This window comes from Meles meles, chromosome X (genome assembly GCF_922984935.1).
Source record: "Meles meles chromosome X, mMelMel3.1 paternal haplotype, whole genome shotgun sequence".
Lineage (NCBI taxonomy): Eukaryota > Metazoa > Chordata > Mammalia > Carnivora > Mustelidae > Meles > Meles meles.
In genome coordinates, this window is record NC_060087.1 from 19545387 (window position 1) to 19557844 (window position 12458).

The following is a 12458-nucleotide window of genomic DNA, read 5'->3' on the forward strand; positions in this document are numbered from 1 at the left end:
AAGAGAAGTTGAAGTATTTATTCCCCCAGCTTTTTCCCCACCTGGCCACAGTGGTCAGTATCCCTTTTTCTCAACTGAAGGCCAAGAAGGAAGCACAGAATGTCCATGTTGTACATCTGTATAATTTTTCAGAGTAGAGGCTAAGTGTGGTTATGAACTGCTGACAGACTGAAAAACACCACTCATCTTAGGTCATGACAACTGGGAATTTAGCCCAGTGTGAAATACTGTTGGGACAGAAATACAGTGGCATGGTAGCCTCTGCTGTTGCACAGTATATATAACCTATTTGCCATGATGTACCCAGTAAAGCCTGGTCTAAACTGCAGAGTGACAGAGTACTAAAAACAAGAAATATAAATCCTCAAACTTTACATATGAATCACCTAGCGTACTTGTTAAAGATGTAGATTGTTGAGCTGCAGTTCAGGAAATTCTGATCCAGCTTATCTGGAGCTTGTCCTGGAATCTGTAACAAGTTGCCTCAGTAGGTGAGGTCCAGGTGGTCAAAGGGGCACACTCTGAGAAACACTGAATTAGAGTTTTGTGTTTAAAAAAAATTAATATCCAAGTAGCCATTCAGTCTTCTTTACCTGGGCAGCAGAAAGTTAACCTCCAGCTAAATTCCGTAATTCCTGCCGGTTGTCTTTTACAGCTACAGGAGAGTTTCCCAAACTGTCATATGCATACAAATAATCTGGAGGTGGGGGGGAATCTTGTTAATCATAGCCTCATGTAATCACAAGATTCAAGAAGCATTTGCTAAAGACGAATGAAATCAAATTCTGCAACTCTTGAAAATTAAAATGATTACAAGAATATGTAACTGAAACTGGTGTTGATATAAATTGCTAACTACAGGAACAGAAAAGAAGCAATTTCTGAACTGCAAATATAGTTATATTGTTAATTGAAACATAGGTAAAATGAAATCTCTTAGCTAATGTTAAGTCATTAACTGACTTAAAATATTTGTGTTTTGCTCTGTAATTTTCTGTTAATTTGATATTCACCACTCAATTAAATTTACCTTACACTTAAGCAGAGACATTTAATTCAGCTTGATTGTTTTATTATGCTTATAGGAAATACAACATTCAATAAAATATATAAATATTTTAGAATAAATTTTAATTATTGGATAAGTCTTCTTCCATGCATTAATAAATTTTATAGACATTTGTTCTTTATTCATGTTCAAAGACTTCTTAACCTGTAACTGCATAAACTATATTTTTAAAATGGCCTCAATATAACCAGCAAATGATAGAATTTTGTACTAGAAAACAGTGTGCATCAGTAAAATTATACTTTCTTTTGAATGTCTGATTTAAAATAATCAGAATTTTTCATACATTTCAGTTCACATCACATGGTATCTATTCATACACTCAAGCCCAATAATCTGAAATTATGAAGCTGAAATATGAAATTATGGAGCTGATAATTGCAATAGTTACCATTTATGCACACTCTAATAAGTGTCAAGCAGTTTACTGAATGCCTTAAACATGTGATCTCATTTGAACTCCGTGACAAGCCCATTGATACTATTATCCCAAATGTTAGGTAAGGAAATTGAAGCCCAAAGAAGTAAAATAACTGACTCAATTTTTTCACTGCAGACAAGGGGACAAAGCCAGAATTTTTTTTTTTTTTAGATTTTATTTATTTGACAGAGATCACAAGCAGGCAGAGAGAGAGGAGGAAGCAGGCTCCCTGCCAAGCAGAGAGCCTGATGTGGGGCTCGATCCCAGGACCCTGAGATCATGACCTGAGCCGAAGGCAGCGGCTTAACCCACTGAGCCACCCAGGTGCCCCAAAGCCAGAATTTTAACTGATTATTGCAAACTGTACCTCTTAATACCCTGCCATGATGCCTTGATGGAATATTAAAATATATTTGTTGAACATTTGTTCTGTATGAGAACCTATACTCAAATTTAAAGAGGATTCAGGATGAAAGAACACAATCCTTACCTTCAAAAAACTTTCAATCTAATTGAGGTAGATTAGAGGACTTAAGATGTACATAAGTAGCTTTATTACGCACAAGAATATAGGTAAATTGGTCTTTTTATTAAAGTATTTAGTCCAGAATGGAACATGCTCATTATAAATTATAGTATATTACAATGTTGCTCAAATAATTGTCTTATTATGTGTTCCTTCACAACCTGAATCTCAGATAAGAAATCTAGTAGTTGGCTGCTCCCACATTAGGGGCATAGATGTTTAAAATTGTTAGATCTTCTTGTTGGACAGACCATTTGAGTATGATACAGTGTCCTTCCTCATCTCTTATTATAGTCTTTGGCTTAAAATCTAATTGATCTGATATAAAAGTTGCCACCTCAGCTTTCTTCTGATGCCCATTAGCATGGTAAATTGTTTTTCACCCCCTCACTTTAAATCTGGAGGTGTCTTCGGGTCTAAAATGAGTTTCTTGTAGGCAACAGACTGATGGGTTTTGTTTTTTTATCCATTCTGATACCCTGTTTTTTGATTGGGGCATTTAGCCCATTAACATTCAGGGTAACTATTGAGAGATATGAATTTAGTGCCATTGTATTGCCTGTAAGGTGACTGTTACTGTATATTGTCTCTGTTCCTTTTGGATCTACTACTTTCAGGCTCTCTCTTTGCTTAGAGGACCCCTTTCAATATTTCCTGTAGAGCTGGTTTGGTGTTTGCAAATTCTTTCAGTTTTTGTTTGTCCTGGAAGCTTTTTATCTCTCCTTCTATTTTCAATGATAGCCTAGCTGGATATAGTATTCTTGGCTGCATGTTTTTCTCATTTAGTGCTCTGAATATATCATGCCAGCTCTTTCTGGCCTGCCAGGTCTCTGTGGATAAGTCTGCTACCAATATAATATTTTTACCATTATATGTTACAGACTTCTTTTCCCAGGCTGCTTTCAGGATTTTCTCTTTGTCACTAAGACTTGTAAATTTTACTATTAGGTGACAGGGTGTGGACCTATTCTTGTTGATTTTGAGGGGGGTTCTCTGCACCTCCTGGATTTTGATGATTGTTCCCTTTGCCATATTAGGGAAATTCTCTCCAATAATTCTCTCCAATATACCTTCTGCTCCCCTCTCTCTTTCTTCTTCTTCTGGAATCCCAATTATTCTAATGTTGTTTCGTCTTATGGTGTCACTTATCTCTCAAATTCTCCCCTCGTGGTCCAGTAGCTGTTTGTCCCTCTTTTGCTTAGCTTCTTTATTCTCTGTCATTTGGTCTTCTATATCACTAATTCTTTCTTCTGCCTCATTTATCCTAGCAGTGAGAGTCTCCATTTTTGATTGCACCTCATTAATAGCTTTTTTTATTTCAACTTGGTTAGATTTTAGTTCTTTTATTTCTCCAAAAAGGGCTTTTATATCTCCAGAGAGGGTTTCTCTAATATCTTCCATGCCTTTTTCGAGCCCGGTTAGAACCTTGAGAATAGTCATTCTGAACTCTAGATCTGACATGTTACCAATGTCTGTATTGATTAGGTCCCTAGCCTTCAGTACTACCTCTTGTTCTTTTTTTTTTTTTTTTGTGGTGAATTTTTCCAAAAATAGATTCAAAATGGATGAAGGACCTCAATGTGAGAAAGGAATCCATCAAAATCGTTGAGAACACAGGCAGCAACATCTTCGACCTCAGCCACAGCAACATCTTCCTAGGAACATCGCCAATTGCAAGGGAAAGCAAGGGTAAAAATGAACTATTGGGATTTCATCAAGATCAAAAGCTTTTGCACAGCAAAGGAAACAGTTAACAAAACCAAAAGACAACTGACAGAATGGGAGAAGAAATTTGCAAACGACATATCAGATAAAGGGCTAGTGTCCAAAATCTATAAAGAACTTAGCAAACTCAATGCCCAAAGAACAAATAATCTAATCAAGAAATGGGCAGAAGACATGAACAGACATTTCTGCAAAGAAGACATCCAGATGGCCAACAGACACATGAAAAAGTGCTCCACAAAAAAAAAAAAAAAAGAAAAGAAAAGAAGTGCTCCACATCACTTGGCATCAGGGAAATACAAATCAAAACCACAATGAGATATCGCCTCACACCAGTCAGAATGGCTAAAATTAATAAGTCAGGAAATGACAGATGCTGGCGAGGATGCGGAGAAAGGGGAACCCTCCTACACTGTTGGTAGGAATGCAAGCTGGTGCAACCACTCTGGAAAACAGCACGAAGGTTCCTCAAAATGTTGAGAATAGGACTACCCTATGACCCAGCAATTGCACTACTGGGTATTTACCCTAAAGATACAAACGTAGTGATCCAAAAGGGCACGTGCACCCAAATGTTTATAACAGCAATGTCTACAATAGCCAAACTATGGAAAGAACCTAGATGTCCATCAACAGATGAATGGATAAAAAGAAGTGGTATGTATACACCATGGAATACTATGCAGCCATCAAAAGAAATGAAATCTTGCCATTTGCAATGACATGGATGGAACTAGAGGGTATCATGCTTAGTGAAATAAGTCAATCAGAGAAAGACAACTATCATATGAGCTCCCTGATATGAGGAAGTGGAGATGCAACATAGGGGGGTTGGGGGGTAGAAGAAGAATAAATGAAACAAGATGGGATTGGGAGGGAGACAAACCATAAGTGACTCTTAATCTCACAAAACAAACTGAGGGTTGCTGGGGGGAGGGGGTGGGTTATGGACACTGGGGAGGGTATGTGCTATGGTGAGTGCTGTGAAGTGTGTAAACCTGGCGATTCACAGACCTGTACCCCTGGGGATAAAAATACATTATATGTTTATAAAAAAAGAAAAAAAGAAATCTAGTAAAAGAGTCTATCTGGTAAAATGGGCTTGATCAAAATTAAAAATTTTTCCTCTGTGAAAAACCTGTTAAGAAGACAAAAAGGAGCTGCAGACTGTGACAAAATATTTCAAAGCTGACAAAGGACCAGTACATATAATACACAAAGAGCACTAAAAACTCAACAGTGAAAAAAGAAACAGTTCAATTAGAAAATGGGCAAAAAAGTATGAACAAACATTTCAGTAAAGAAGATATAGAGATGATAAATAAACACATAAAAATATGTTCAACATCATTATCCATCAGGGAAATGCAAATTAAACCTACAATGAAACCACTTCACACCTATCAGAATGGCTAAAATATCCATAAGAGACTATGGACTCTGAAAAACAACCTGAGGGTTTTGAAGGGTCAGGGGTGGGAGGTTGGGGGAACAGGTGGTGGGTAATGGGGAGGGCACGTTTTGCATGGAGCACTGGGTGTTGTGCAAAAACAATGAATACTGTTACGCTGAAAAAAAATAAATAAAATGGAAAAAAAATTAAAAAATAAAAAAAAAGAATGGCTAAAATATTAAAAAATGACAACACTAAATGCTGTCAAGCATGTTGAGAAACTTGATCACCAACATGTTGATGGTGGAAATGTAAAAGAGTACAGCCACTACAGAAAAATTAGATGGATTACTTTAAAACTACACATGTAATCATAATATGACTCAGTGATTGCAAACCTGTGTATTTATCTATCCCAGAGGAATAAAAATAATATTCACGCAAAAACCTATAAATGAGTATTCACAGCAGCTTTCTTTGTAAAACCCAAAACCTGGAAACACCCCAAATGTCTCTCATGGGTGAATCTTTAAACAAACTACATACGTATGTGATACCACTCATTTGTTTGCTTCAATTCTATCCCTCTTTTGAAATGTCTATTTTTAATTAGATTATCCTTAGTTAAACCATGAACCACTAGCAGACTAGCAATATGAAATTGTGCTTGGCAAAACTAATGAAAAGTTTATAAAATCAAGGTCAAAAGCAGATAAAAGCTTACTATTTTCTTTTTTTTTGTAATTTTATTTTATTTTTTTCAGTGTTCCAAGGTTCATTGTTTATGCACCACTCCCAGTGCTCCATGTGGTATGTGCCCTCCTTAATACCCATCACTAGGATCACCCAACCTCCCACTCCCCTTCCCTCCAAAACCTTCAGTTAGTTCCTCAGAGTCCACAGTCTTTCATGGTTCATCTCCCTGTCCAATTTCCCCCAACTCCCTTCTCCTCTCCATCTCCAATGTCCTCCATGTTATTCCTTATGCTCCACAAATAAGTGAAACCATATGATAACTGACTCTCTCTGTTTGACTTATTTCACTCAGCATAATCTCCCCCAGTCCCGTCCATGTTGATACAAAAGTTGGGTATTCATCCTTTCTGATGGAGGCATAATACTCCATTGTATATATGGACCATATCTTCTTTGTCCATTCATCTGTTGAAGGGCATCTTGGCTCTTTCCACAATTTGGTGACTGTGGCCATTGCTGCTATGAACACTGGGGTACAGATGGCCCTTCTTTTCACTACATCTCTATATTTGGGGTAAATACCCAGTAGTGCAATTGCAGGGGCATAGGGTAGCTCATTTTTAATTTCTTTTTTTTTTAAGATTTTATTTATTTGACAGACAGAGATCATAAGTAGGCAGAGAGGCAGGCAGAGAGAGAGGAGGAAGCAGGCTCCCTGCGGAACAGAGAACCCGATGTGGGGCTTGATCCCAGGACCCTGGGATCATGACCTGAGCCGAAGGCAGAGGCTTTAACCCACTGAGCCACCCAGGCACCCCTCATTTTTAATTTCTTAAGGAATCTCCACACTGTTTTCCACAGTGGCTACAGCAACTTGCATTCCCACCAACAGTGTAAGAGGGTTCCACTTTCTCCACATTCTCTCCAACACAAAGCTTATTTTAAAATACTTATACTATTACTCCATTGTCAAATTTAACTCCTTCAAGTGTTCTCTTAATTTCATATTTTATTTCAACACAACCAACTTCATGACCTACCACGGGAATCCAGGGAAAAGTTTTTTTTTTTTTAAGTTAATGCTCTTTTTATTGAAAAAAAAAAAAAAAACGACGAGCATCTACAACTTGACATGGACATAAATTGCAATTTCTCAAACAGCAATGCTGATGTTTGTGCTGAGGTCCATAGCCACAGCCTACTCTGCTGGCACCGAATCACAGTTCAGAGGGTTTTAAAAACAGAGAGTCCCAAGATGCTCCCTTGTTAAAGTTTTCTTTTTAAAAATTTTGTGTGAATGGTGACAGCCTGACACATATTTCACTCTGGTAAAAAGACAATGCTAAACCAACACGTGCAGGATGCCACCAGAATGTGTGTCACCATCACCAGGGGTCAGGACACACAGAAGTATAAGAGGGCTGGCCTGCTAAGTGGGGCTACATCTAGACAGGTTATCCCTCACCCATCTTTCTGCACAGCATCCTGAGGTAAACCAATTTTAAATGTTCGTTTTCAGTAAACCAGCTGTGACAATACATACTAACAAACTGAACTAGACCCCTTTTGAATAGGTTTCAAATTTGGTTTTTATATTTTTCATTTTTAACACAAATGCCTGACTGTGCTCAATTCTCAAGCTGCATGCATGAGAAACTGGCAAGGCCAAATACTGTATTAATCATTAGCAAACGGAATTTCAAGGAGTCCAATAAGTGCTTCCTTATCATTAAGATAGTACAAGTGTTTGTATCATAAAGTGATGTGTAGCTTGATCTTTAGGGCACAGGACCACCAACAAATACATGAGAATTTTGTGTGTGGACAGAAGGCACTTTTTAAAAATATTTTATTTATTTATTTGACAGACAGAGATCACAAGTAGGCAAACAGGCAGGCAGAGAGAGAGGAGGAAGCAGGCTCTCCGCTGAGCAGAGAGCCCGATGCAGGGCTCAATCCCAGGACCCCGGGATCATGACCTGAGCCGAAGGCAGAGGCTTTAACCCACTGAGCCACCCAGGTGCCCTAAGAAGGCACTTTTGACATTCAGTTTTGCTTTATAGAAAGAGAATGAGTAAATGAATTTTTTTGCAAGATGTAAGTAAAAGATTCCACATGATTCTTCTGGGAGAAGCAAAGGAGTTGAAGTAGGTCTTTGTTTTGCAGTCATCATCTGTATAAATTCTTCAGAGCTGACTTGTCCATATCTATCAATATCTGCTCTCCGATCATTTCATCTACTCCTTCATATGTTTCTCTCCTGTTTGTCATCACATGAGAGTTCTCCTACGCTGATATAACTAATCCCATCCTTGCCAGGACTCAGAATGCTTCACAGATTTCTTCTTCACTGTCTGTATCTTTCATTTTTCTAGCCCCCATAGTCAAAAATTCTGAGAAGTCAATGGTGCCATTACCATCAGCATCCATCTCATTGATCATATCCTGCAATTAGGCTTCTGCTAGATTCTGACTCAGTGACCTCATAACAGTTCCAAGTTCCTCTGTTGCGCCATTGCTATCTTTGTTAAAGAGGGAAAAAGTTGCCTTGAACTCAGCAATCTGTTCTTTGGTCAGCTGATCAGCCATGGTGCTAGCAAAGAGAGGAAGAGCAGAGGGAGCAAGTGTGGCTACACCAGCACAGAGGCTGTGATGGCAGGGGTGCCTCCCCAGCCACTGCTGCTGGTAAGGCACAGTATGTGCTCAGCACCATACCACTGCCACTGCCCAACTCCAGGGAAAGGTCATTTTAAAGACTATACATCGCATAACATTAAGAGAAGTACTCAATACAGGACCCATGACTTTCTGCAAAATTTTATCAAATCCAGGTCAAAAGTCTTTAGAAACCAGGCTCGGAATTGGTGTTTTCTTGACATTTGAAGAGACTACTTTATTAGGAAAAGAATGGGTTTTTTTGTTTGTTTGTTAAGATTTTATTTACTTATTTGATAGACACAGCGAGAGAGGGAACACAAGCAGGTGGAGTGAGAGAGGGAGAAGCAGGCTTACCACTGAGCATGGTGCCTGATGCCAGGCTTGATCCCAGAACCCAGGGATCATGACCTGAGCTGAAGGCAGGCGTTTAAAGACTGAGCCACCCAGGCACTCTAGAAAAAGTAGTTTTATCTGCATTTTCTTTCACAGATTTGCACTCAATTGTGTTTTACCTTCTCCAAAGGAAACAGTATTTCAGACATAATTTTCACTTTTCCAGAACTGTTTTTCTAATTTTAGAAAAGTGAGTATTTTGGGGTGCCAGGCTGGCTCAGTCAGTAGAGCATGCACCTCTTGATCTCAGGGCTGTGAGTTCTGGCCCCACACTGAGTATAGAGTTTACCTTAAAAAGTAAATAAAATCTTAGGATTATTTGCTCCAGCTCTTTGAAAAATATCGGTGGAATTTTGATCGGAATGGCATTAAAAGTATAGATTGCTCTAGGCAGTATAGACATTTTAACAATGTTTATTCTTCCAATCCAAGAGCATGGAACAGTCTTCCATATTTTTGTGTCTTCTTCAATTTCTTTCATGAGTGTTCTGTAGTTCCTCGAGTACAGGTCCTTTACTTCTTTGGTTAGGTTTATGCCCAGGTATCTTATGGTTCTTGGTGCTACAGTAAATGGAATCGATTCTCTAATTTCCCTTTCTGTATTTCCATTGTTAGTGTATAAGAAAGCCACTGATGGGCAGAAGATATGAATAGACACTTCTCCAACGAAGACATACAAATGGCTATCAGACACATGAAAAAATGTTCATCATCACTAGCCATCAGGGAGATTCAAATTAAAACCACATTGAGATACCACCTAACACCAGTTAGAATGGCCAAAATTAGCAAGACAGGAAACAACGTGTGCTGGAGAGGATGTGGAGAAAGGGGAACCCTCTTACACTGTTGGTGGGAACGCAAGTTAGTGCAGCCACTTTGGAGAACAGTGTGGAGATTCCTGAAGAAATTAAAAATAGAGCTTCCCTATGACCCTGCAATTGCACTGCTGGGTATTTACCCCAAAGATACAGATGTAGTGAAAAGAAGGGCCATTTGTACCCCAATGTTTATTGCAGCAATGGCTACGGTCGCCAAACTGTGGAAAGAACCAAGATGCCCTTCAACGGATGAATGGATAAGGAAGATGTGGTCCCTATACACAATGGAGTATTATGCCTCCATCAGAAAGGACGAATACCCAACTTTTGTAGCAACATGAACAGGACTGGAAGAAATTATGCTGAGCGAAATAAGTCAAGCAGAGAGAGTCAAGTATCATATGGTCTCACTTATTTGTGGAGCATAACAAATAACATGGAGGACATGGGGAGATGGAGAGGAGAGGGAGTTGAGGGAAACTGGAAGGGGAGATGAACCATGAGAGACTGTGGACTCTGAAAAACAACCAGAGGGTTATGAAGGGGCGGCGGGAGGGGGTGGGGTGTGGTGGGAGGTTGAGGAACCAGGTGGTGGGTAATAGGGAGGGCACGTACTGCATGGAGCACTGGGTGTGATGCCAGAACAATGAACACTGTTATGCTGTAAATAAGCAAATAAAAATAAATAAATTAATTAAAAAATAAAAAAATAAATAAAAAAAAGTAAATAAAATCTTAAAAAGAAAGAAAAGTGAGCATTTTATAAATAATACAGTCACTGTAAAGGTATAAAATATAACCATTTGCTACCATCTAGTGGAACTACTAAGTTTTGCACACAAACATTTTGGCTTTAATAGAATTCTATTTCTGTACATTGACTTTGTATCCTGCCACGTTACTGAATTGCTGTATGAGTTCTAGTAGTTTGGGGGTGGAGTCTTTGGGGTTTTCCATATAAAGAATCATGTCATCTGCGAAGAGAGAGAGTTTGACTTCTTCCTTGCCAATTTGGATACCTTTTATTTCTCTTTGTTGTCTGATTGCTGTTGCTAGGACTTCTAATACTATGTTGAACAAGAGTGGTGAGAGTGGGCATCCTTGTCGTGTTCCTGATCTCAACGGGAAGGCTGCAAGCTTTTTCCCATTGAGGATGATATTTGCTGTGGGTCTTTCATAGATAGATTTTATGAAGTTCAGGAATGTTCCCTCTATCCCTATACTTTGAAGCGTTTTCGTCAGGAACGGATGCTGGATTTTGTCAAATGCTTTTTCTGCATCCATTGAGAGGACCATGTGGTTCTTCTCTCTTCTCTTATTGATTTGTTCTATCACATTGATTGATTTGCGAATGTTGAACCAACCTTGCAACCCAGGGATGAATCCCACCTGGTCATGGTGGATAATCTTTTTAATGTGCTGCTGGATCCTGTTTGATAGGATCTTGTTGAGAATCTTAGCATCCATATTCATCAGTGATATTGGTCTGAAATCCTCCTTTTTGGCAGGGTCTTTGCCTGGTTTGGGGATCAGGGTAATGCTGGTTTCATAAAAAGAGTCTGGAAGTTTTCCTTATGCTTTAATTTTTTAGAACAGCTTCAGGAGAATTGGTGTTATTTCTTCTTTGAAAGTTTGGTAGAATTCCCCAGGGAATCCGTCAGGTCCTGGGCTCTTGTTTTTTGGGAGGTTTTTGATCACTGCTTCAATCTCATTACTAGATATCAGACTATTCAGGTTGTCAATTTCTTCCTGGTTCAATTTTGGGAGTTTATAGTTTTCCAGGAATGCATCCATTTCATCTAGGTTGCTTAGCTTATTGGCATATAACTGTTGGTAATAATTTCTGATGATTGTTTCTATTTCCTTGGTGTTAGTTGTGATCTCTCTCTTTTCATTCATAATTTTATTAATTTGGGCTTTCTCTCTTTTCTTTTGGATTAGTGTGGCCAATGGTTTATCAATCTTATTGATTCTTACCTTTATTTGTTTCTTCTTGGTTATATGAATTTGTGTTTGTAAAAGTAAAATTTCTTGATATTTGATCCAAAATTGTTAAAACAGCACGATAAAGTGTAAGGGAAAAGATAGAAAAAGAGGAAAAATCTGAAGACACATCATTGCACTTTTTCTCACTTAAAATAAAGGAAAAACTAAAAAAGATTAAAAAAAAAAAAGAAAAAAAAAGGGGCGCCTGGGTGGCTCAGTGGATTAAGCCGCTGCCTTCGGCTCAGGTCATGATCTCAGGGTCCTGGGATCGAGCCCCGCATCGGGCTCTCTGCTCCGCGGGGAGCCTGCTTCCTCCTCTCTCTCTGCCTGCCTCTCTGCCGACTTGTGATCTCTCTCTCTGTCAAATAAATAAATAAAATCTTAAAAAAAAAAGATTAAAATAAAGCAAAAACTATTTTGATAGTCACCTATAAACTGCTCCGGGGAAAGAGTCATGATCCATATTTCACCTAAATTCATGCTGAGAACACCTGGTTTTCATGCAAATTGGCACTGTATCCTCATTCTCAGCTTGCTCCTAGTCTACACACAATGTCATTTTATTGCCAGGCTTTTTCTCTAGTGTTCTTATGTCATGCAAAGTATGTCAAACATGTATGGCCACATTAATTACATTCTTCTTAAATGTGGTAAATAAGTCCTGCTGGAATATGAAAACTGAGAAACCAAATTACAAATGCACCATACGGTCACTGATGGGAAGACAATGTGTAGGAAACACTATGTCCCATTACACTGATTATGTTGCT

At 38.6% G+C, this 12458-nt stretch overlaps 1 pseudogene; it reads right to left on the minus strand.

Moving 5' to 3' along the window:
* Positions 1-608: 608 nt before the first annotated feature.
* LOC123934561 lies at positions 609-8419 on the minus strand (annotated as a pseudogene).
* Between the last annotated feature and the right edge of the window lie 4039 nt (positions 8420-12458).